General features: G+C 42.5%; 40 non-coding genes across 40 annotated transcripts; 28 read left to right on the forward strand and 12 right to left on the reverse strand.

Annotated features, from left to right (window-relative positions):
* The first annotated feature begins 178 nt into the window (after positions 1–178).
* On the forward strand, positions 179–251 carry TRNAA-AGC (transfer RNA alanine (anticodon AGC)). Its single transcript has one exon. It is a non-coding gene; the product is annotated as a tRNA-Ala (tRNA).
* A 96-nt stretch (positions 252–347) lies between these two features.
* TRNAY-GUA (transfer RNA tyrosine (anticodon GUA)) lies at positions 348–433 on the forward strand. Its single transcript is given in 2 exon segments — positions 348–384; positions 398–433. It is a non-coding gene; the product is annotated as a tRNA-Tyr (tRNA).
* A 144-nt stretch (positions 434–577) lies between these two features.
* TRNAN-GUU (transfer RNA asparagine (anticodon GUU)) lies at positions 578–651 on the reverse strand. The gene has a single exon. It is a non-coding gene; the product is annotated as a tRNA-Asn (tRNA).
* Positions 652–1,187: 536 nt separating this feature from the next.
* On the forward strand, positions 1,188–1,259 carry TRNAG-UCC (transfer RNA glycine (anticodon UCC)). The gene has a single exon. It is a non-coding gene; the product is annotated as a tRNA-Gly (tRNA).
* A 695-nt stretch (positions 1,260–1,954) lies between these two features.
* Positions 1,955–2,027, forward strand: TRNAA-AGC (transfer RNA alanine (anticodon AGC)). Its single transcript has one exon. It is a non-coding gene; the product is annotated as a tRNA-Ala (tRNA).
* Positions 2,028–2,123: 96 nt separating this feature from the next.
* On the forward strand, positions 2,124–2,209 carry TRNAY-GUA (transfer RNA tyrosine (anticodon GUA)). Its single transcript is given in 2 exon segments — positions 2,124–2,160; positions 2,174–2,209. It is a non-coding gene; the product is annotated as a tRNA-Tyr (tRNA).
* A 144-nt stretch (positions 2,210–2,353) lies between these two features.
* TRNAN-GUU (transfer RNA asparagine (anticodon GUU)) lies at positions 2,354–2,427 on the reverse strand. The gene has a single exon. It is a non-coding gene; the product is annotated as a tRNA-Asn (tRNA).
* Positions 2,428–2,963: 536 nt separating this feature from the next.
* Positions 2,964–3,035, forward strand: TRNAG-UCC (transfer RNA glycine (anticodon UCC)). Its single transcript has one exon. It is a non-coding gene; the product is annotated as a tRNA-Gly (tRNA).
* A 695-nt stretch (positions 3,036–3,730) lies between these two features.
* On the forward strand, positions 3,731–3,803 carry TRNAA-AGC (transfer RNA alanine (anticodon AGC)). The gene has a single exon. It is a non-coding gene; the product is annotated as a tRNA-Ala (tRNA).
* A 326-nt stretch (positions 3,804–4,129) lies between these two features.
* TRNAN-GUU (transfer RNA asparagine (anticodon GUU)) lies at positions 4,130–4,203 on the reverse strand. Its single transcript has one exon. It is a non-coding gene; the product is annotated as a tRNA-Asn (tRNA).
* Positions 4,204–4,739: 536 nt separating this feature from the next.
* Positions 4,740–4,811, forward strand: TRNAG-UCC (transfer RNA glycine (anticodon UCC)). The gene has a single exon. It is a non-coding gene; the product is annotated as a tRNA-Gly (tRNA).
* Positions 4,812–5,505: 694 nt separating this feature from the next.
* Positions 5,506–5,578, forward strand: TRNAA-AGC (transfer RNA alanine (anticodon AGC)). The gene has a single exon. It is a non-coding gene; the product is annotated as a tRNA-Ala (tRNA).
* A 96-nt stretch (positions 5,579–5,674) lies between these two features.
* TRNAY-GUA (transfer RNA tyrosine (anticodon GUA)) lies at positions 5,675–5,760 on the forward strand. The gene is given in 2 exon segments: positions 5,675–5,711; positions 5,725–5,760. It is a non-coding gene; the product is annotated as a tRNA-Tyr (tRNA).
* A 144-nt stretch (positions 5,761–5,904) lies between these two features.
* TRNAN-GUU (transfer RNA asparagine (anticodon GUU)) lies at positions 5,905–5,978 on the reverse strand. The gene has a single exon. It is a non-coding gene; the product is annotated as a tRNA-Asn (tRNA).
* A 536-nt stretch (positions 5,979–6,514) lies between these two features.
* TRNAG-UCC (transfer RNA glycine (anticodon UCC)) lies at positions 6,515–6,586 on the forward strand. The gene has a single exon. It is a non-coding gene; the product is annotated as a tRNA-Gly (tRNA).
* Positions 6,587–7,280: 694 nt separating this feature from the next.
* On the forward strand, positions 7,281–7,353 carry TRNAA-AGC (transfer RNA alanine (anticodon AGC)). The gene has a single exon. It is a non-coding gene; the product is annotated as a tRNA-Ala (tRNA).
* Positions 7,354–7,449: 96 nt separating this feature from the next.
* TRNAY-GUA (transfer RNA tyrosine (anticodon GUA)) lies at positions 7,450–7,535 on the forward strand. Its single transcript is given in 2 exon segments — positions 7,450–7,486; positions 7,500–7,535. It is a non-coding gene; the product is annotated as a tRNA-Tyr (tRNA).
* A 157-nt stretch (positions 7,536–7,692) lies between these two features.
* TRNAN-GUU (transfer RNA asparagine (anticodon GUU)) lies at positions 7,693–7,766 on the reverse strand. Its single transcript has one exon. It is a non-coding gene; the product is annotated as a tRNA-Asn (tRNA).
* A 1,302-nt stretch (positions 7,767–9,068) lies between these two features.
* Positions 9,069–9,141, forward strand: TRNAA-AGC (transfer RNA alanine (anticodon AGC)). The gene has a single exon. It is a non-coding gene; the product is annotated as a tRNA-Ala (tRNA).
* A 96-nt stretch (positions 9,142–9,237) lies between these two features.
* Positions 9,238–9,323, forward strand: TRNAY-GUA (transfer RNA tyrosine (anticodon GUA)). The gene is given in 2 exon segments: positions 9,238–9,274; positions 9,288–9,323. It is a non-coding gene; the product is annotated as a tRNA-Tyr (tRNA).
* Positions 9,324–9,467: 144 nt separating this feature from the next.
* On the reverse strand, positions 9,468–9,541 carry TRNAN-GUU (transfer RNA asparagine (anticodon GUU)). Its single transcript has one exon. It is a non-coding gene; the product is annotated as a tRNA-Asn (tRNA).
* Positions 9,542–10,843: 1,302 nt separating this feature from the next.
* TRNAA-AGC (transfer RNA alanine (anticodon AGC)) lies at positions 10,844–10,916 on the forward strand. The gene has a single exon. It is a non-coding gene; the product is annotated as a tRNA-Ala (tRNA).
* Positions 10,917–11,012: 96 nt separating this feature from the next.
* Positions 11,013–11,098, forward strand: TRNAY-GUA (transfer RNA tyrosine (anticodon GUA)). Its single transcript is given in 2 exon segments — positions 11,013–11,049; positions 11,063–11,098. It is a non-coding gene; the product is annotated as a tRNA-Tyr (tRNA).
* Positions 11,099–11,242: 144 nt separating this feature from the next.
* On the reverse strand, positions 11,243–11,316 carry TRNAN-GUU (transfer RNA asparagine (anticodon GUU)). Its single transcript has one exon. It is a non-coding gene; the product is annotated as a tRNA-Asn (tRNA).
* A 1,302-nt stretch (positions 11,317–12,618) lies between these two features.
* On the forward strand, positions 12,619–12,691 carry TRNAA-AGC (transfer RNA alanine (anticodon AGC)). The gene has a single exon. It is a non-coding gene; the product is annotated as a tRNA-Ala (tRNA).
* Positions 12,692–12,787: 96 nt separating this feature from the next.
* TRNAY-GUA (transfer RNA tyrosine (anticodon GUA)) lies at positions 12,788–12,873 on the forward strand. The gene is given in 2 exon segments: positions 12,788–12,824; positions 12,838–12,873. It is a non-coding gene; the product is annotated as a tRNA-Tyr (tRNA).
* A 144-nt stretch (positions 12,874–13,017) lies between these two features.
* Positions 13,018–13,091, reverse strand: TRNAN-GUU (transfer RNA asparagine (anticodon GUU)). The gene has a single exon. It is a non-coding gene; the product is annotated as a tRNA-Asn (tRNA).
* Positions 13,092–14,393: 1,302 nt separating this feature from the next.
* TRNAA-AGC (transfer RNA alanine (anticodon AGC)) lies at positions 14,394–14,466 on the forward strand. Its single transcript has one exon. It is a non-coding gene; the product is annotated as a tRNA-Ala (tRNA).
* A 96-nt stretch (positions 14,467–14,562) lies between these two features.
* Positions 14,563–14,648, forward strand: TRNAY-GUA (transfer RNA tyrosine (anticodon GUA)). Its single transcript is given in 2 exon segments — positions 14,563–14,599; positions 14,613–14,648. It is a non-coding gene; the product is annotated as a tRNA-Tyr (tRNA).
* A 144-nt stretch (positions 14,649–14,792) lies between these two features.
* Positions 14,793–14,866, reverse strand: TRNAN-GUU (transfer RNA asparagine (anticodon GUU)). Its single transcript has one exon. It is a non-coding gene; the product is annotated as a tRNA-Asn (tRNA).
* Positions 14,867–16,169: 1,303 nt separating this feature from the next.
* Positions 16,170–16,242, forward strand: TRNAA-AGC (transfer RNA alanine (anticodon AGC)). The gene has a single exon. It is a non-coding gene; the product is annotated as a tRNA-Ala (tRNA).
* Positions 16,243–16,338: 96 nt separating this feature from the next.
* On the forward strand, positions 16,339–16,424 carry TRNAY-GUA (transfer RNA tyrosine (anticodon GUA)). Its single transcript is given in 2 exon segments — positions 16,339–16,375; positions 16,389–16,424. It is a non-coding gene; the product is annotated as a tRNA-Tyr (tRNA).
* Positions 16,425–16,581: 157 nt separating this feature from the next.
* Positions 16,582–16,655, reverse strand: TRNAN-GUU (transfer RNA asparagine (anticodon GUU)). The gene has a single exon. It is a non-coding gene; the product is annotated as a tRNA-Asn (tRNA).
* Positions 16,656–17,191: 536 nt separating this feature from the next.
* On the forward strand, positions 17,192–17,263 carry TRNAG-UCC (transfer RNA glycine (anticodon UCC)). The gene has a single exon. It is a non-coding gene; the product is annotated as a tRNA-Gly (tRNA).
* Positions 17,264–17,956: 693 nt separating this feature from the next.
* On the forward strand, positions 17,957–18,029 carry TRNAA-AGC (transfer RNA alanine (anticodon AGC)). The gene has a single exon. It is a non-coding gene; the product is annotated as a tRNA-Ala (tRNA).
* Positions 18,030–18,125: 96 nt separating this feature from the next.
* Positions 18,126–18,211, forward strand: TRNAY-GUA (transfer RNA tyrosine (anticodon GUA)). Its single transcript is given in 2 exon segments — positions 18,126–18,162; positions 18,176–18,211. It is a non-coding gene; the product is annotated as a tRNA-Tyr (tRNA).
* Positions 18,212–18,368: 157 nt separating this feature from the next.
* On the reverse strand, positions 18,369–18,442 carry TRNAN-GUU (transfer RNA asparagine (anticodon GUU)). The gene has a single exon. It is a non-coding gene; the product is annotated as a tRNA-Asn (tRNA).
* A 1,302-nt stretch (positions 18,443–19,744) lies between these two features.
* TRNAA-AGC (transfer RNA alanine (anticodon AGC)) lies at positions 19,745–19,817 on the forward strand. Its single transcript has one exon. It is a non-coding gene; the product is annotated as a tRNA-Ala (tRNA).
* Positions 19,818–19,913: 96 nt separating this feature from the next.
* TRNAY-GUA (transfer RNA tyrosine (anticodon GUA)) lies at positions 19,914–19,999 on the forward strand. The gene is given in 2 exon segments: positions 19,914–19,950; positions 19,964–19,999. It is a non-coding gene; the product is annotated as a tRNA-Tyr (tRNA).
* Positions 20,000–20,143: 144 nt separating this feature from the next.
* On the reverse strand, positions 20,144–20,217 carry TRNAN-GUU (transfer RNA asparagine (anticodon GUU)). The gene has a single exon. It is a non-coding gene; the product is annotated as a tRNA-Asn (tRNA).
* Positions 20,218–21,494: the final 1,277 nt, after the last annotated feature.

Below are 21,494 nucleotides of genomic sequence, written 5' to 3' on the forward strand. Positions count from 1 at the left end.
TGTATTTGTAGGGCACCAATCACGTTGTAGACTCCTTAAATGTTCTTCCAGTATGCAAAAATGGAATCCACACTTAAAAAAAAAAAAAAAAAAAAAAAAGCTTGCACTGGCGTGTGTGATTGTATATGAAAATTGTGACCTGGTGTGACGTGAAACTGACGATATGTTTGCCAGGTTTGGGGGATTAGCTCAAGTGGTAGAGCGCTCGCTTAGCATGCGAGAGGTAGCGGGATCGATGCCCGCATTCTCCAATACTACCGCTGAATTCCTTTTTCGCTGGGTTGAATGAATCATTTTTACCACCTGCTCGTGGCACCCATGGCCAAACCTAGTGGGCTTTCAACAATCCTTCGATAGCTCAGCTGGTAGAGCGGAGGACTGTAGCTCTAAATTAGCAATCCTTAGGTCGCTGGTTCAATTCCGGCTCGAAGGAAGTTTTGTTTATCCTATCTCATCCAGAAGGTTTTTCTCCAGTTTGTCTCGTGAATTCAAAACATCGTCAGCAAAATGGCTTTTACTTGAGGGAGATGCTTAGCACAAATGCAAAAACTTCTTCAACTGAAGCAAAAGGGTGCAACGTCCCTGGGTGGACTCGAACCACCAACCTTTCGGTTAACAGCCGAACGCGCTAACCGATTGCGCCACAGAGACATGATTTTCAACAAAAACAAACATTTGCAAAGCACCAAGAATAATTTAGTTGCCAACAGATAAGAAATGGCTGATAAATTACATGACATAGACCAGAAGGCAGGCAGTAATTAGACTTCAACTCTGAGCATCCTCCACCATAAGCAGAGTGGCGCAGCGGAAGCGTGCTGGGCCCATAACCCAGAGGTCGATGGATCGAAACCATCCTCTGCTAAACGGTTGTGTTTTATACTCTTCATCATTACATTTCATCTAAATGCCCCTGTCTACAGCAAACCCTTTTGGCTCAAAAAAACACTGGTTAAAACCCTGAATCCCAGTTCAACTCATGCCGCTAAAGGACCAGAAGGCCTTTACGACGTCTCAAAATTTTCTATAAACAAACCATAAAAGGTCAATGGTTCTCCTTGGGATTGTGCTACATCACAACTTTTTTCACTCTCCCCCAGTTTGATTCTCCATGTACTTAGAAAGGATTTGCTAGAACGTTTACTGTTATTGCAGAAAATGTAAAAAAAAAATGCGCGCTTACGTAAGCGTTGGTGGTATAGTGGTGAGCATAGCTGCCTTCCAAGCAGTTGACCCGGGTTCGATTCCCGGCCAACGCATGGCTTGCTTTTTCACCATTGGTGTTGCGTTTATTCTCTTTTAATGTTTTGTGTTCAAGCTCATGCTCTACTCTCTTCTTACAGTTTAGCAACCACAAAAAGGAGAAAAAAACGAAGAGAAGCGTTCTTAGCTTTTTCAACACTTCATCTAAACCATTTGCTGCTCATCAGTTATTGTTTGAAACTTAGTAGGGTTAGTCCGCAATACAAAAGCAATGCCAAGGTAAACATTGGTATTGTGCTGGTTGGTGTAGCTTCTGTCAAAAGCAAACGCGTTTTGGCTCAAAAATTACTGGTCAAAACCCTGAATCCTGGATCAACTTGTGCCAAAGGACCAGAAGGCCTTCACGACCTCTCAGCAGTTTCTATAAACAAACAAAGCCATAAAAGGTCAATGGTTCTCTTTTGGGATTGTGCTACATCGCAACTTTTTTCTTCAAACTATGCAAGTTTTTTTCACTGTCCCCAATTTGATTCTCCATGTACATAGAAAGGGGTTGCTAGAAAGTTGCCCAACTGTATTTGTAGGGCACCAATCACGTTGTAGACTCCTTAAATGTTCTTCCAGTATGCAAAAATGGAATCCACACTTAAAAAAAAAAAAAAAAAAAAAAAAGCTTGCACTGGCGTGTGTGATTGTATATGAAAATTGTGACCTGGTGTGACGTGAAACTGACGATATGTTTGCCAGGTTTGGGGGATTAGCTCAAGTGGTAGAGCGCTCGCTTAGCATGCGAGAGGTAGCGGGATCGATGCCCGCATTCTCCAATACTACCGCTGAATTCCTTTTTCGCTGGGTTGAATGAATCATTTTTACCACCTGCTCGTGGCACCCATGGCCAAACCTAGTGGGCTTTCAACAATCCTTCGATAGCTCAGCTGGTAGAGCGGAGGACTGTAGCTCTAAATTAGCAATCCTTAGGTCGCTGGTTCAATTCCGGCTCGAAGGAAGTTTTGTTTATCCTATCTCATCCAGAAGGTTTTTCTCCAGTTTGTCTCGTGAATTCAAAACATCGTCAGCAAAATGGCTTTTACTTGAGGGAGATGCTTAGCACAAATGCAAAAACTTCTTCAACTGAAGCAAAAGGGTGCAACGTCCCTGGGTGGACTCGAACCACCAACCTTTCGGTTAACAGCCGAACGCGCTAACCGATTGCGCCACAGAGACATGATTTTCAACAAAAACAAACATTTGCAAAGCACCAAGAATAATTTAGTTGCCAACAGATAAGAAATGGCTGATAAATTACATGACATAGACCAGAAGGCAGGCAGTAATTAGACTTCAACTCTGAGCATCCTCCACCATAAGCAGAGTGGCGCAGCGGAAGCGTGCTGGGCCCATAACCCAGAGGTCGATGGATCGAAACCATCCTCTGCTAAACGGTTGTGTTTTATACTCTTCATCATTACATTTCATCTAAATGCCCCTGTCTACAGCAAACCCTTTTGGCTCAAAAAAACACTGGTTAAAACCCTGAATCCCAGTTCAACTCATGCCGCTAAAGGACCAGAAGGCCTTTACGACGTCTCAAAATTTTCTATAAACAAACCATAAAAGGTCAATGGTTCTCCTTGGGATTGTGCTACATCACAACTTTTTTCACTCTCCCCCAGTTTGATTCTCCATGTACTTAGAAAGGATTTGCTAGAACGTTTACTGTTATTGCAGAAAATGTAAAAAAAAAATGCGCGCTTACGTAAGCGTTGGTGGTATAGTGGTGAGCATAGCTGCCTTCCAAGCAGTTGACCCGGGTTCGATTCCCGGCCAACGCATGGCTTGCTTTTTCACCATTGGTGTTGCGTTTATTCTCTTTTAATGTTTTGTGTTCAAGCTCATGCTCTACTCTCTTCTTACAGTTTAGCAACCACAAAAAGGAGAAAAAAACGAAGAGAAGCGTTCTTAGCTTTTTCAACACTTCATCTAAACCATTTGCTGCTCATCAGTTATTGTTTGAAACTTAGTAGGGTTAGTCCGCAATACAAAAGCAATGCCAAGGTAAACATTGGTATTGTGCTGGTTGGTGTAGCTTCTGTCAAAAGCAAACGCGTTTTGGCTCAAAAATTACTGGTCAAAACCCTGAATCCTGGATCAACTTGTGCCAAAGGACCAGAAGGCCTTCACGACCTCTCAGCAGTTTCTATAAACAAACAAAGCCATAAAAGGTCAATGGTTCTCTTTTGGGATTGTGCTACATCGCAACTTTTTTCTTCAAACTATGCAAGTTTTTTTCACTGTCCCCAATTTGATTCTCCATGTACATAGAAAGGGGTTGCTAGAAAGTTGCCCAACTGTATTTGTAGGGCACCAATCACGTTGTAGACTCCTTAAATGTTCTTCCAGTATGCAAAAATGGAATCCACAATTAAAAAAAAAAAAAAAAAAAAAAAAGCTTGCACTGGCATGTGTGATTGTATATGAAAATTGTGACCTGGTGTGACGTGAAACTGACGATATGTTTGCCAGGTTTGGGGGATTAGCTCAAGTGGTAGAGCGCTCGCTTAGCATGCGAGAGGTAGCGGGATCGATGCCCGCATTCTCCAATACTACCGCTGAATTCCTTTTTCGCTGGGTTGAATGAATCATTTTTACCACCTGCTCGTGGCACCCATGGCCAAACCTAGTGGGCTTTCAACAATCCTTCGATAGCTCAGCTGGTAGAGCGGAGGACTGTAGCTCTAAATTAGCAATCCTTAGGTCGCTGGTACAATTCCGGCTCGAAGGAAGTTTTGTTTATCCTATCTCATCCAGAAGGTTTTTCTCCAGTTTGTCTCGTGAATTCAAAACATCGTCAGCAAAATGGCTTTTACTTGAGGGAGATGCTTAGCACAAATGCAAAAACTTCTTCAACTGAAGCAAAAGGGTGCAACGTCCCTGGGTGGACTCGAACCACCAACCTTTCGGTTAACAGCCGAACGCGCTAACCGATTGCGCCACAGAGACATGATTTTCAACAAAAACAAACATTTGCAAAGCACCAAGAATAATTTAGTTGCCAACAGATAAGAAATGGCTGATAAATTACATGACATAGACCAGAAGGCAGGCAGTAATTAGACTTCAACTCTGAGCATCCTCCACCATAAGCAGAGTGGCGCAGCGGAAGCGTGCTGGGCCCATAACCCAGAGGTCGATGGATCGAAACCATCCTCTGCTAAACGGTTGTGTTTTATACTCTTCATCATTACATTTCATCTAAATGCCCCTGTCTACAGCAAACCCTTTTGGCTCAAAAAAACACTGGTTAAAACCCTGAATCCCAGTTCAACTCATGCCGCTAAAGGACCAGAAGGCCTTTACGACGTCTCAAAATTTTCTATAAACAAACCATAAAAGGTCAATGGTTCTCCTTGGGATTGTGCTACATCACAACTTTTTTCACTCTCCCCCAGTTTGATTCTCCATGTACTTAGAAAGGATTTGCTAGAACGTTTACTGTTATTGCAGAAAATGTAAAAAAAAAATGCGCGCTTACGTAAGCGTTGGTGGTATAGTGGTGAGCATAGCTGCCTTCCAAGCAGTTGACCCGGGTTCGATTCCCGGCCAACGCATGGCTTGCTTTTTCACCATTGGTGTTGCGTTTATTCTCTTTTAATGTTTTGTGTTCAAGCTCATGCTCTACTCTCTTCTTACAGTTTAGCAACCACAAAAAGGAGAAAAAAACGAAGAGAAGCGTTCTTAGCTTTTTCAACACTTCATCTAAACCATTTGCTGCTCATCAGTTATTGTTTGAAACTTAGTAGGGTTAGTCCGCAATACAAAAGCAATGCCAAGGTAAACATTGGTATTGTGCTGGTTGGTGTAGCTTCTGTCAAAAGCAAACGCGTTTTGGCTCAAAAATTACTGGTCAAAACCCTGAATCCTGGATCAACTTGTGCCAAAGGACCAGAAGGCCTTCACGACCTCTCAGCAGTTTCTATAAACAAACAAAGCCATAAAAGGTCAATGGTTCTCTTTTGGGATTGTGCTACATCGCAACTTTTTTCTTCAAACTATGCAAGTTTTTTTCACTGTCCCCAATTTGATTCTCCATGTACATAGAAAGGGGTTGCTAGAAAGTTGCCCAACTGTATTTGTAGGGCACCAATCACGTTGTAGACTCCTTAAATGTTCTTCCAGTATGCAAAAATGGAATCCACACTTAAAAAAAAAAAAAAAAAAAAAAAGCTTGCACTGGCATGTGTGATTGTATATGAAAATTGTGACCTGGTGTGACGTGAAACTGACGATATGTTTGCCAGGTTTGGGGGATTAGCTCAAGTGGTAGAGCGCTCGCTTAGCATGCGAGAGGTAGCGGGATCGATGCCCGCATTCTCCAATACTACCGCTGAATTCCTTTTTCGCTGGGTTGAATGAATCATTTTTACCACCTGCTCGTGGCACCCATGGCCAAACCTAGTGGGCTTTCAACAATCCTTCGATAGCTCAGCTGGTAGAGCGGAGGACTGTAGCTCTAAATTAGCAATCCTTAGGTCGCTGGTTCAATTCCGGCTCGAAGGAAGTTTTGTTTATCCTATCTCATCCAGAAGGTTTTTCTCCAGTTTGTCTCGTGAATTCAAAACATCGTCAGCAAAATGGCTTTTACTTGAGGGAGATGCTTAGCACAAATGCAAAAACTTCTTCAACTGAAGCAAAAGGGTGCAACGTCCCTGGGTGGACTCGAACCACCAACCTTTCGGTTAACAGCCGAACGCGCTAACCGATTGCGCCACAGAGACATGATTTTCAACAAAAACAAACATTTGCAAAGCACCAAGAATAATTTAGTTGCCAACAGATAAGAAATGGCTGATAAATTACATGACATAGACCAGAAGGCAGGCAGTAATTAGACTTCAACTCTGAGCATCCTCCACCATAAGCAGAGTGGCGCAGCGGAAGCGTGCTGGGCCCATAACCCAGAGGTCGATGGATCGAAACCATCCTCTGCTAAACGGTTGTGTTTTATACTCTTCATCATTACATTTCATCTAAATGCCCCTGTCTACAGCAAACCCTTTTGGCTCAAAAAAACACTGGTTAAAACCCTGAATCCCAGTTCAACTCGTGCCGCTAAAGGACCAGAAGGCCTTTACGACGTCTCAAAATTTTCTATAAACAAACCATAAAAGGTCAATGGTTCTCCTTGGGATTGTGCTACATCACAACTTTTTTCACTCTCCCCCAGTTTGATTCTCCATGTACTTAGAAAGGATTTGCTAGAACGTTTACTGTTATTGCAGAAAATGTAAAAAAAAAATGCGCGCTTACGTAAGCGTTGGTGGTATAGTGGTGAGCATAGCTGCCTTCCAAGCAGTTGACCCGGGTTCGATTCCCGGCCAACGCATGGCTTGCTTTTTCACCATTGGTGTTGCGTTTATTCTCTTTTAATGTTTTGTGTTCAAGCTCATGCTCTACTCTCTTCTTACAGTTTAGCAACCACAAAAAGGAGAAAAAAACGAAGAGAAGCGTTCTTAGCTTTTTCAACACTTCATCTAAACCATTTGCTGCTCATCAGTTATTGTTTGAAACTTAGTAGGGTTAGTCCGCAATACAAAAGCAATGCCAAGGTAAACATTGGTATTGTGCTGGTTGGTGTAGCTTCTGTCAAAAGCAAACGCGTTTTGGCTCAAAAATTACTGGTCAAAACCCTGAATCCTGGATCAACTTGTGCCAAAGGACCAGAAGGCCTTCACGACCTCTCAGCAGTTTCTATAAACAAACAAAGCCATAAAAGGTCAATGGTTCTCTTTTGGGATTGTGCTACATCGCAACTTTTTTCTTCAAACTATGCAAGTTTTTTTCACTGTCCCCAATTTGATTCTCCATGTACATAGAAAGGGGTTGCTAGAAAGTTGCCCAACTGTATTTGTAGGGCACCAATCACGTTGTAGACTCCTTAAATGTTCTTCCAGTATGCAAAAATGGAATCCACACTTAAAAAAAAAAAAAAAAAAAAAAAGCTTGCACTGGCATGTGTGATTGTATATGAAAAGTGTGACCTGGTGTGACGTGAAACTGACGATATGTTTGCCAGGTTTGGGGGATTAGCTCAAGTGGTAGAGCGCTCGCTTAGCATGCGAGAGGTAGCGGGATCGATGCCCGCATTCTCCAATACTACCGCTGAATTCCTTTTTCGCTGGGTTGAATGAATCATTTTTACCACCTGCTCGTGGCACCCATGGCCAAACCTAGTGGGCTTTCAACAATCCTTCGATAGCTCAGCTGGTAGAGCGGAGGACTGTAGCTCTAAATTAGCAATCCTTAGGTCGCTGGTTCAATTCCGGCTCGAAGGAAGTTTTGTTTATCCTATCTCATCCAGAAGGTTTTTCTCCAGTTTGTCTCGTGAATTCAAAACATCGTCAGCAAAATGGCTTTTACTTGAGGGAGATGCTTAGCACAAATGCAAAAACTTCTTCAACTGTAGCTTACTACTGAAGCAAAAGGGTGCAACGTCCCTGGGTGGACTCGAACCACCAACCTTTCGGTTAACAGCCGAACGCGCTAACCGATTGCGCCACAGAGACATGATTTTCAACAAAAACAAACATTTGCAAAGCACCAAGAATAATTTAGTTGCCAACAGATAAGAAATGGCTGATAAATTACATGACATAGACCAGAAGGCAGGCAGTAATTAGACTTCAACTCTGAGCATCCTCCACCATAAGCAGAGTGGCGCAGCGGAAGCGTGCTGGGCCCATAACCCAGAGGTCGATGGATCGAAACCATCCTCTGCTAAACGGTTGTGTTTTATACTCTTCATCATTACATTTCCTCTAAATGCCCCTGTCTACAGCAAACCCTTTTGGCTCAAAAAAACACTGGTTAAAACCCTGAATCCCAGTTCAACTCGTGCCGCTAAAGGACCAGAAGGCCTTTACGACGTCTCAAAATTTTCTATAAACAAACCATAAAAGGTCAATGGTTCTCCTTGGGATTGTGCTACATCACAACTTTTTTCACTCTCCCCCAGTTTGATTCTCCATGTACTTAGAAAGGATTTGCTAGAACGTTTACTGTTATTGCAGAAAATGTAAAAAAAAAATGCGCGCTTACGTAAGCGTTGGTGGTATAGTGGTGAGCATAGCTGCCTTCCAAGCAATTGACCCGGGTTCGATTCCCGGCCAACGCATGGCTTGCTTTTTCACCATTGGTGTTGCGTTTATTCTCTTTTAATGTTTTGTGTTCAAGCTCATGCTCTACTCTCTTCTTACAGTTTAGCAACCACAAAAAGGAGAAAAAAACGAAGAGAAGCGTTCTTAGCTTTTTCAACACTTCATCTAAACCATTTGCTGCTCATCAGTTATTGTTTGAAACTTAGTAGGGTTAGTCCGCAATACAAAAGCAATGCCAAGGTAAACATTGGTATTGTGCTGGTTGGTGTAGCTTCTGTCAAAAGCAAACGCGTTTTGGCTCAAAAATTACTGGTCAAAACCCTGAATCCTGGATCAACTTGTGCCAAAGGACCAGAAGGCCTTCACGACCTCTCAGCAGTTTCTATAAACAAACAAAGCCATAAAAGGTCAATGGTTCTCTTTTGGGATTGTGCTACATCACAACTTTTTTCTTCAAACTATGCAAGTTTTTTTCACTGTCCCCAATTTGATTCTCCATGTACATAGAAAGGGGTTGCTAGAAAGTTGCCCAACTGTATTTGTAGGGCACCAATCACGTTGTAGACTCCTTAAATGTTCTTCCAGTATGCAAAAATGGAATCCACACTTAAAAAAAAAAAAAAAAAAAAAAAGCTTGCACTGGCATGTGTGATTGTATATGAAAATTGTGACCTGGTGTGACGTGAAACTGACGATATGTTTGCCAGGTTTGGGGGATTAGCTCAAGTGGTAGAGCGCTCGCTTAGCATGCGAGAGGTAGCGGGATCGATGCCCGCATTCTCCAATACTACCGCTGAATTCCTTTTTCGCTGGGTTGAATGAATCATTTTTACCACCTGCTCGTGGCACCCATGGCCAAACCTAGTGGGCTTTCAACAATCCTTCGATAGCTCAGCTGGTAGAGCGGAGGACTGTAGCTCTAAATTAGCAATCCTTAGGTCGCTGGTTCAATTCCGGCTCGAAGGAAGTTTTGTTTATCCTATCTCATCCAGAAGGTTTTTCTCCAGTTTGTCTCGTGAATTCAAAACATCGTCAGCAAAATGGCTTTTACTTGAGGGAGATGCTTAGCACAAATGCAAAAACTTCTTCAACTGAAGCAAAAGGGTGCAACGTCCCTGGGTGGACTCGAACCACCAACCTTTCGGTTAACAGCCGAACGCGCTAACCGATTGCGCCACAGAGACATGATTTTCAACAAAAACAAACATTTGCAAAGCACCAAGAATAATTTAGTTGCCAACAGATAAGAAATGGCTGATAAATTACATGACATAGACCAGAAGGCAGGCAGTAATTAGACTTCAACTCTGAGCATCCTCCACCATAAGCAGAGTGGCGCAGCGGAAGTGTGCTGGGCCCATAACCCAGAGGTCGATGGATCGAAACCATCCTCTGCTAAACGGTTGTGTTTTATACTCTTCATCATTACATTTCCTCTAAATGCCCCTGTCTACAGCAAACCCTTTTGGCTCAAAAAAACACTGGTTAAAACCCTGAATCCCAGTTCAACTCGTGCCGCTAAAGGACCAGAAGGCCTTTACGACGTCTCAAAATTTTCTATAAACAAACCATAAAAGGTCAATGGTTCTCCTTGGGATTGTGCTACATCACAACTTTTTTCACTCTCCCCCAGTTTGATTCTCCATGTACTTAGAAAGGATTTGCTAGAACGTTTACTGTTATTGCAGAAAATGTAAAAAAAAAATGCGCGCTTACGTAAGCGTTGGTGGTATAGTGGTGAGCATAGCTGCCTTCCAAGCAATTGACCCGGGTTCGATTCCCGGCCAACGCATGGCTTGCTTTTTCACCATTGGTGTTGCGTTTATTCTCTTTTAATGTTTTGTGTTCAAGCTCATGCTCTACTCTCTTCTTACAGTTTAGCAACCACAAAAAGGAGAAAAAAACGAAGAGAAGCGTTCTTAGCTTTTTCAACACTTCATCTAAACCATTTGCTGCTCATCAGTTATTGTTTGAAACTTAGTAGGGTTAGTCCGCAATACAAAAGCAATGCCAAGGTAAACATTGGTATTGTGCTGGTTGGTGTAGCTTCTGTCAAAAGCAAACGCGTTTTGGCTCAAAAATTACTGGTCAAAACCCTGAATCCTGGATCAACTTGTGCCAAAGGACCAGAAGGCCTTCACGACCTCTCAGCAGTTTCTATAAACAAACAAAGCCATAAAAGGTCAATGGTTCTCTTTTGGGATTGTGCTACATCGCAACTTTTTTCTTCAAACTATGCAAGTTTTTTTCACTGTCCCCAATTTGATTCTCCATGTACATAGAAAGGGGTTGCTAGAAAGTTGCCCAACTGTATTTGTAGGGCACCAATCACGTTGTAGACTCCTTAAATGTTCTTCCAGTATGCAAAAATGGAATCCACACTTAAAAAAAAAAAAAAAAAAAAAAAGCTTGCACTGGCATGTGTGATTGTATATGAAAATTGTGACCTGGTGTGACGTGAAACTGACGATATGTTTGCCAGGTTTGGGGGATTAGCTCAAGTGGTAGAGCGCTCGCTTAGCATGCGAGAGGTAGCGGGATCGATGCCCGCATTCTCCAATACTACCGCTGAATTCCTTTTTCGCTGGGTTGAATGAATCATTTTTACCACCTGCTCGTGGCACCCATGGCCAAACCTAGTGGGCTTTCAACAATCCTTCGATAGCTCAGCTGGTAGAGCGGAGGACTGTAGCTCTAAATTAGCAATCCTTAGGTCGCTGGTTCAATTCCGGCTCGAAGGAAGTTTTGTTTATCCTATCTCATCCAGAAGGTTTTTCTCCAGTTTGTCTCGTGAATTCAAAACATCGTCAGCAAAATGGCTTTTACTTGAGGGAGATGCTTAGCACAAATGCAAAAACTTCTTCAACTGAAGCAAAAGGGTGCAACGTCCCTGGGTGGACTCGAACCACCAACCTTTCGGTTAACAGCCGAACGCGCTAACCGATTGCGCCACAGAGACATGATTTTCAACAAAAACAAACATTTGCAAAGCACCAAGAATAATTTAGTTGCCAACAGATAAGAAATGGCTGATAAATTACATGACATAGACCAGAAGGCAGGCAGTAATTAGACTTCAACTCTGAGCATCCTCCACCATAAGCAGAGTGGCGCAGCGGAAGCGTGCTGGGCCCATAACCCAGAGGTCGATGGATCGAAACCATCCTCTGCTAAACGGTTGTGTTTTATACTCTTCATCATTACATTTCCTCTAAATGCCCCTGTCTACAGCAAACCCTTTTGGCTCAAAAAAACACTGGTTAAAACCCTGAATCCCAGTTCAACTCGTGCCGCTAAAGGACCAGAAGGCCTTTACGACGTCTCAAAATTTTCTATAAACAAACCATAAAAGGTCAATGGTTCTCCTTGGGATTGTGCTACATCACAACTTTTTTCACTCTCCCCCAGTTTGATTCTCCATGTACTTAGAAAGGATTTGCTAGAACGTTTACTGTTATTGCAGAAAATGTAAAAAAAAAATGCGCGCTTACGTAAGCGTTGGTGGTATAGTGGTGAGCATAGCTGCCTTCCAAGCAATTGACCCGGGTTCGATTCCCGGCCAACGCATGGCTTGCTTTTTCACCATTGGTGTTGCGTTTATTCTCTTTTAATGTTTTGTGTTCAAGCTCATGCTCTACTCTCTTCTTACAGTTTAGCAACCACAAAAAGGAGAAAAAAACGAAGAGAAGCGTTCTTAGCTTTTTCAACACTTCATCTAAACCATTTGCTGCTCATCAGTTATTGTTTGAAACTTAGTAGGGTTAGTCCGCAATACAAAAGCAATGCCAAGGTAAACATTGGTATTGTGCTGGTTGGTGTAGCTTCTGTCAAAAGCAAACGCGTTTTGGCTCAAAAATTACTGGTCAAAACCCTGAATCCTGGATCAACTTGTGCCAAAGGACCAGAAGGCCTTCACGACCTCTCAGCAGTTTCTATAAACAAACAAAGCCATAAAAGGTCAATGGTTCTCTTTTGGGATTGTGCTACATCGCAACTTTTTTCTTCAAACTATGCAAGTTTTTTTCACTGTCCCCAATTTGATTCTCCATGTACATAGAAAGGGGTTGCTAGAAAGTTGCCCAACTGTATTTGTAGGGCACCAATCACGTTGTAGACTCCTTAAATGTTCTTCCAGTATGCAAAAATGGAATCCACACTTAAAAAAAAAAAAAAAAAAAAAAAGCTTGCACTGGCATGTGTGATTGTATATGAAAATTGTGACCTGGTGTGACGTGAAACTGACGATATGTTTGCCAGGTTTGGGGGATTAGCTCAAGTGGTAGAGCGCTCGCTTAGCATGCGAGAGGTAGCGGGATCGATGCCCGCATTCTCCAATACTACCGCTGAATTCCTTTTTCGCTGGGTTGAATGAATCATTTTTACCACCTGCTCGTGGCACCCATGGCCAAACCTAGTGGGCTTTCAACAATCCTTCGATAGCTCAGCTGGTAGAGCGGAGGACTGTAGCTCTAAATTAGCAATCCTTAGGTCGCTGGTTCAATTCCGGCTCGAAGGAAGTTTTGTTTATCCTATCTCATCCAGAAGGTTTTTCTCCAGTTTGTCTCGTGAATTCAAAACATCGTCAGCAAAATGGCTTTTACTTGAGGGAGATGCTTAGCACAAATGCAAAAACTTCTTCAACTGAAGCAAAAGGGTGCAACGTCCCTGGGTGGACTCGAACCACCAACCTTTCGGTTAACAGCCGAACGCGCTAACCGATTGCGCCACAGAGACATGATTTTCAACAAAAACAAACATTTGCAAAGCACCAAGAATAATTTAGTTGCCAACAGATAAGAAATGGCTGATAAATTACATGACATAGACCAGAAGGCAGGCAGTAATTAGACTTCAACTCTGAGCATCCTCCACCATAAGCAGAGTGGCGCAGCGGAAGTGTGCTGGGCCCATAACCCAGAGGTCGATGGATCGAAACCATCCTCTGCTAAACGGTTGTGTTTTATACTCTTCATCATTACATTTCCTCTAAATGCCCCTGTCTACAGCAAACCCTTTTGGCTCAAAAAAACACTGGTTAAAACCCTGAATCCCAGTTCAACTCGTGCCGCTAAAGGACCAGAAGGCCTTTACGACGTCTCAAAATTTTCTATAAACAAACCATAAAAGGTCAATGGTTCTCCTTGGGATTGTGCTACATCACAACTTTTTTCACTCTCCCCCAGTTTGATTCTCCATGTACTTAGAAAGGATTTGCTAGAACGTTTACTGTTATTGCAGAAAATGTAAAAAAAAAATGCGCGCTTACGTAAGCGTTGGTGGTATAGTGGTGAGCATAGCTGCCTTCCAAGCAATTGACCCGGGTTCGATTCCCGGCCAACGCATGGCTTGCTTTTTCACCATTGGTGTTGCGTTTATTCTCTTTTAATGTTTTGTGTTCAAGCTCATGCTCTACTCTCTTCTTACAGTTTAGCAACCACAAAAAGGAGAAAAAAACGAAGAGAAGCGTTCTTAGCTTTTTCAACACTTCATCTAAACCATTTGCTGCTCATCAGTTATTGTTTGAAACTTAGTAGGGTTAGTCCGCAATACAAAAGCAATGCCAAGGTAAACATTGGTATTGTGCTGGTTGGTGTAGCTTCTGTCAAAAGCAAACGCGTTTTGGCTCAAAAATTACTGGTCAAAACCCTGAATCCTGGATCAACTTGTGCCAAAGGACCAGAAGGCCTTCACGACCTCTCAGCAGTTTCTATAAACAAACAAAGCCATAAAAGGTCAATGGTTCTCTTTTGGGATTGTGCTACATCGCAACTTTTTTCTTCAAACTATGCAAGTTTTTTTCACTGTCCCCAATTTGATTCTCCATGTACATAGAAAGGGGTTGCTAGAAAGTTGCCCAACTGTATTTGTAGGGCACCAATCACGTTGTAGACTCCTTAAATGTTCTTCCAGTATGCAAAAATGGAATCCACACTTAAAAAAAAAAAAAAAAAAAAAAAGCTTGCACTGGCATGTGTGATTGTATATGAAAATTGTGACCTGGTGTGACGTGAAACTGACGATATGTTTGCCAGGTTTGGGGGATTAGCTCAAGTGGTAGAGCGCTCGCTTAGCATGCGAGAGGTAGCGGGATCGATGCCCGCATTCTCCAATACTACCGCTGAATTCCTTTTTCGCTGGGTTGAATGAATCATTTTTACCACCTGCTCGTGGCACCCATGGCCAAACCTAGTGGGCTTTCAACAATCCTTCGATAGCTCAGCTGGTAGAGCGGAGGACTGTAGCTCTAAATTAGCAATCCTTAGGTCGCTGGTTCAATTCCGGCTCGAAGGAAGTTTTGTTTATCCTATCTCATCCAGAAGGTTTTTCTCCAGTTTGTCTCGTGAATTCAAAACATCGTCAGCAAAATGGCTTTTACTTGAGGGAGATGCTTAGCACAAATGCAAAAACTTCTTCAACTGAAGCAAAAGGGTGCAACGTCCCTGGGTGGACTCGAACCACCAACCTTTCGGTTAACAGCCGAACGCGCTAACCGATTGCGCCACAGAGACATGATTTTCAACAAAAACAAACATTTGCAAAGCACCAAGAATAATTTAGTTGCCAACAGATAAGAAATGGCTGATAAATTACATGACATAGACCAGAAGGCAGGCAGTAATTAGACTTCAACTCTGAGCATCCTCCACCATAAGCAGAGTGGCGCAGCGGAAGTGTGCTGGGCCCATAACCCAGAGGTCGATGGATCGAAACCATCCTCTGCTAAACGGTTGTGTTTTATACTCTTCATCATTACATTTCCTCTAAATGCCCCTGTCTACAGCAAACCCTTTTGGCTCAAAAAAACACTGGTTAAAACCCTGAATCCCAGTTCAACTCGTGCCGCTAAAGGACCAGAAGGCCTTTACGACGTCTCAAAATTTTCTATAAACAAACCATAAAAGGTCAATGGTTCTCCTTGGGATTGTGCTACATCACAACTTTTTTCACTCTCCCCCAGTTTGATTCTCCATGTACTTAGAAAGGATTTGCTAGAACGTTTACTGTTATTGCAGAAAATGTAAAAAAAAAATGCGCGCTTACGTAAGCGTTGGTGGTATAGTGGTGAGCATAGCTGCCTTCCAAGCAATTGACCCGGGTTCGATTCCCGGCCAACGCATGGCTTGCTTTTTCACCATTGGTGTTGCGTTTATTCTCTTTTAATGTTTTGTGTTCAAGCTCATGCTCTACTCTCTTCTTACAGTTTAGCAACCACAAAAAGGAGAAAAAAACGAAGAGAAGCGTTCTTAGCTTTTTCAACACTTCATCTAAACCATTTGCTGCTCATCAGTTATTGTTTGAAACTTAGTAGGGTTAGTCCGCAATACAAAAGCAATGCCAAGGTAAACATTGGTATTGTGCTGGTTGGTGTAGCTTCTGTCAAAAGCAAACGCGTTTTGGCTCAAAAATTACTGGTCAAAACCCTGAATCCTGGATCAACTTGTGCCAAAGGACCAGAAGGCCTTCACGACCTCTCAGCAGTTTCTATAAACAAACAAAGCCATAAAAGGTCAATGGTTCTCTTTTGGGATTGTGCTACATCGCAACTTTTTTCTTCAAACTATGCAAGTTTTTTTCACTGTCCCCAATTTGATTCTCCATGTACATAGAAAGGGGTTGCTAGAAAGTTGCCCAACTGTATTTGTAGGGCACCAATCACGTTGTAGACTCCTTAAATGTTCTTCCAGTATGCAAAAATGGAATCCACACTTAAAAAAAAAAAAAAAAAAAAAAAAGCTTGCACTGGCATGTGTGATTGTATATGAAAATTGTGACCTGGTGTGACGTGAAACTGACGATATGTTTGCCAGGTTTGGGGGATTAGCTCAAGTGGTAGAGCGCTCGCTTAGCATGCGAGAGGTAGCGGGATCGATGCCCGCATTCTCCAATACTACCGCTGAATTCCTTTTTCGCTGGGTTGAATGAATCATTTTTACCACCTGCTCGTGGCACCCATGGCCAAACCTAGTGGGCTTTCAACAATCCTTCGATAGCTCAGCTGGTAGAGCGGAGGACTGTAGCTCTAAATTAGCAATCCTTAGGTCGCTGGTTCAATTCCGGCTCGAAGGAAGTTTTGTTTATCCTATCTCATCCAGAAGGTTTTTCTCCAGTTTGTCTCGTGAATTCAAAACATCGTCAGCAAAATGGCTTTTACTTGAGGGAGATGCTTAGCACAAATGCAAAAACTTCTTCAACTGTAGCTTACTACTGAAGCAAAAGGGTGCAACGTCCCTGGGTGGACTCGAACCACCAACCTTTCGGTTAACAGCCGAACGCGCTAACCGATTGCGCCACAGAGACATGATTTTCAACAAAAACAAACATTTGCAAAGCACCAAGAATAATTTAGTTGCCAACAGATAAGAAATGGCTGATAAATTACATGACATAGACCAGAAGGCAGGCAGTAATTAGACTTCAACTCTGAGCATCCTCCACCATAAGCAGAGTGGCGCAGCGGAAGCGTGCTGGGCCCATAACCCAGAGGTCGATGGATCGAAACCATCCTCTGCTAAACGGTTGTGTTTTATACTCTTCATCATTACATTTCCTCTAAATGCCCCTGTCTACAGCAAACCCTTTTGGCTCAAAAAAACACTGGTTAAAACCCTGAATCCCAGTTCAACTCGTGCCGCTAAAGGACCAGAAGGCCTTTACGACGTCTCAAAATTTTCTATAAACAAACCATAAAAGGTCAATGGTTCTCCTTGGGATTGTGCTACATCACAACTTTTTTCACTCTCCCCCAGTTTGATTCTCCATGTACTTAGAAAGGATTTGCTAGAACGTTTACTGTTATTGCAGAAAATGTAAAAAAAAAAAACGCGCTTACGTAAGCGTTGGTGGTATAGTGGTGAGCATAGCTGCCTTCCAAGCAGTTGACCCGGGTTCGATTCCCGGCCAACGCATGGCTTGCTTTTTCACCATTGGTGTTGCGTTTATTCTCTTTTAATGTTTTGTGTTCAAGCTCATGCTCTACTCTCTTCTTACAGTTTAGCAACCACAAAAAGGAGGAAAAAACGAAGAGAAGCGTTCTTAGCTTTTTCAACACTTCATCTAAACCATTTGCTGCTCATCAGTTATTGTTTGAAACTTAGTAGGGTTAGTCCGCAATACAAAAGCAATGCCAAGGTAAACATTGGTATTGTGCTGGTTGGTGTAGCTTCTGTCAAAAGCAAACGCGTTTTGGCTCAAAAATTACTGGTCAAAACCCTGAATCCTGGATCAACTTGTGCCAAAGGACCAGAAGGCCTTCACGACCTCTCAGCAGTTTCTATAAACAAACAAAGCCATAAAAGGTCAATGGTTCTCTTTTGGGATTGTGCTACATCGCAACTTTTTTCTTCAAACTATGCAAGTTTTTTTCACTGTCCCCAATTTGATTCTCCATGTACATAGAAAGGGGTTGCTAGAAAGTTGCCCAACTGTATTTGTAGGGCACCAATCACGTTGTAGACTCCTTAAATGTTCTTCCAGTATGCAAAAATGGAATCCACACTTAAAAAAAAAAAAAAAAAAAAAAGCTTGCAATGGCATGTGTGATTGTATATGAAAATTGTGACCTGGTGTGACGTGAAACTGACGATATGTTTGCGAGGTTTGGGGGATTAGCTCAAGTGGTAGAGCGCTCGCTTAGCATGCGAGAGGTAGCGGGATCGATGCCCGCATTCTCCAATACTACTGCTGAATTCCTTTTTCGCTGGGTTGAATGAATCATTTTTACCACCTGCTCGTGGCACCCATGGCCAAACCTAGTGGGCTTTCAACAATCCTTCGATAGCTCAGCTGGTAGAGCGGAGGACTGTAGCTCTAAATTAGCAATCCTTAGGTCGCTGGTTCAATTCCGGCTCGAAGGAAGTTTTGTTTATCCTATCTCATCCAGAAGGTTTTTCTCCAGTTTGTCTCGTGAATTCAAAACATCGTCAGCAAAATGGCTTTTACTTGAGGGAGATGCTTAGCACAAATGCAAAAACTTCTTCAACTGTAGCTTACTACTGAAGCAAAAGGGTGCAACGTCCCTGGGTGGACTCGAACCACCAACCTTTCGGTTAACAGCCGAACGCGCTAACCGATTGCGCCACAGAGACATGATTTTCAACAAAAACAAACATTTGCAAAGCACCAAGAATAATTTAGTTGCCAACAGATAAGAAATGGCTGATAAATTACATGACATAGACCAGAAGGCAGGCAGTAATTAGACTTCAACTCTGAGCATCCTCCACCATAAGCAGAGTGGCGCAGCGGAAGTGTGCTGGGCCCATAACCCAGAGGTCGATGGATCGAAACCATCCTCTGCTAAACGGTTGTGTTTTATACTCTTCATCATTACATTTCCTCTAAATGCCCCTGTCTACAGCAAACCCTTTTGGCTCAAAAAAACACTGGTTAAAACCCTGAATCCCAGTTCAACTCGTGCCGCTAAAGGACCAGAAGGCCTTTACGACGTCTCAAAATTTTCTATAAACAAACCATAAAAGGTCAATGGTTCTCCTTGGGATTGTGCTACATCACAACTTTTTTCACTCTCCCCCAGTTTGATTCTCCATGTACTTAGAAAGGATTTGCTAGAACGTTTACTGTTATTGCAGAAAATGTAAAAAAAAAATGCGCGCTTACGTAAGCGTTGGTGGTATAGTGGTGAGCATAGCTGCCTTCCAAGCAATTGACCCGGGTTCGATTCCCGGCCAACGCATGGCTTGCTTTTTCACCATTGGTGTTGCGTTTATTCTCTTTTAATGTTTTGTGTTCAAGCTCATGCTCTACTCTCTTCTTACAGTTTAGCAACCACAAAAAGGAGAAAAAAACGAAGAGAAGCGTTCTTAGCTTTTTCAACACTTCATCTAAACCATTTGCTGCTCATCAGTTATTGTTTGAAACTTAGTAGGGTTAGTCCGCAATACAAAAGCAATGCCAAGGTAAACATTGGTATTGTGCTGGTTGGTGTAGCTTCTGTCAAAAGCAAACGCGTTTTGGCTCAAAAATTACTGGTCAAAACCCTGAATCCTGGATCAACTTGTGCCAAAGGACCAGAAGGCCTTCACGACCTCTCAGCAGTTTCTATAAACAAACAAAGCCATAAAAGGTCAATGGTTCTCTTTTGGGATTGTGCTACATCGCAACTTTTTTCTTCAAACTATGCAAGTTTTTTTCACTGTCCCCAATTTGATTCTCCATGTACATAGAAAGGGGTTGCTAGAAAGTTGCCCAACTGTATTTGTAGGGCACCAATCACGTTGTAGACTCCTTAAATGTTCTTCCAGTATGCAAAAATGGAATCCACACTTAAAAAAAAAAAAAAAAAAAAAAAGCTTGCACTGGCATGTGTGATTGTATATGAAAATTGTGACCTGGTGTGACGTGAAACTGACGATATGTTTGCCAGGTTTGGGGGATTAGCTCAAGTGGTAGAGCGCTCGCTTAGCATGCGAGAGGTAGCGGGATCGATGCCCGCATTCTCCAATACTACCGCTGAATTCCTTTTTCGCTGGGTTGAATGAATCATTTTTACCACCTGCTCGTGGCACCCATGGCCAAACCTAGTGGGCTTTCAACAATCCTTCGATAGCTCAGCTGGTAGAGCGGAGGACTGTAGCTCTAAATTAGCAATCCTTAGGTCGCTGGTTCAATTCCGGCTCGAAGGAAGTTTTGTTTATCCTATCTCATCCAGAAGGTTTTTCTCCAGTTTGTCTCGTGAATTCAAAACATCGTCAGCAAAATGGCTTTTACTTGAGGGAGATGCTTAGCACAAATGCAAAAACTTCTTCAACTGAAGCAAAAGGGTGCAACGTCCCTGGGTGGACTCGAACCACCAACCTTTCGGTTAACAGCCGAACGCGCTAACCGATTGCGCCACAGAGACATGATTTTCAACAAAAACAAACATTTGCAAAGCACCAAGAATAATTTAGTTGCCAACAGATAAGAAATGGCTGATAAATTACATGACATAGACCAGAAGGCAGGCAGTAATTAGACTTCAACTCTGAGCATCCTCCACCATAAGCAGAGTGGCGCAGCGGAAGTGTGCTGGGCCCATAACCCAGAGGTCGATGGATCGAAACCATCCTCTGCTAAACGGTTGTGTTTTATACTCTTCATCATTACATTTCCTCTAAATGCCCCTGTCTACAGCAAACCCTTTTGGCTCAAAAAAACACTGGTTAAAACCCTGAATCCCAGTTCAACTCGTGCCGCTAAAGGACCAGAAGGCCTTTACGACGTCTCAAAATTTTCTATAAACAAACCATAAAAGGTCAATGGTTCTCCTTGGGATTGTGCTACATCACAACTTTTTTCACTCTCCCCCAGTTTGATTCTCCATGTACTTAGAAAGGATTTGCTAGAACGTTTACTGTTATTGCAGAAAATGTAAAAAAAAAATGCGCGCTTACGTAAGCGTTGGTGGTATAGTGGTGAGCATAGCTGCCTTCCAAGCAATTGACCCGGGTTCGATTCCCGGCCAACGCATGGCTTGCTTTTTCACCATTGGTGTTGCGTTTATTCTCTTTTAATATTTTGTGTTCAAGCTCATGCTCTACTCTCTTCTTACAGTTTAGCAACCACAAAAAGGAGAAAAAAACGAAGAGAAGCGTTCTTAGCTTTTTCAACACTTCATCTAAACCATTTGCTGCTCATCAGTTATTGTTTGAAACTTAGTAGGGTTAGTCCGCAATACAAAAGCAATGCCAAGGTAAACATTGGTATTGTGCTGGTTGGTGTAGCTTCTGTCAAAAGCAAACGTGTTTTGGCTCAAAAATTACTGGTCAAAACCCTGAATCCTGGATCAACTTGTGCCAAAGGACCAGAAGGCCTTCACGACCTCTCAGCAGTTTCTATAAACAAACAAAGCCATAAAAGGTCAATGGTTCTCTTTTGGGATTGTGCTACATCGCAACTTTTTTCTTCAAACTATGCAAGTTTTTTTCACTGTCCCCAATTTGATTCTCCATGTACATAGAAAGGGGTTGCTAGAAAGTTGCCCAACTGTATTTGTAGGGCACCAATCACGTTGTAGACTCCTTAAATGTTCTTCCAGTATGCAAAAATGGAATCCACACTTAAAAAAAAAAAAAAAAAAAAAAGCTTGCACTGGCATGTGTGATTGTATATGAAAATTGTGACCTGGTGTGACGTGAA

This window comes from Ranitomeya imitator, chromosome 5 (assembly GCF_032444005.1).
Source record: "Ranitomeya imitator isolate aRanImi1 chromosome 5, aRanImi1.pri, whole genome shotgun sequence".
Classification (NCBI taxonomy): Eukaryota; Metazoa; Chordata; class Amphibia; order Anura; family Dendrobatidae; genus Ranitomeya; species Ranitomeya imitator.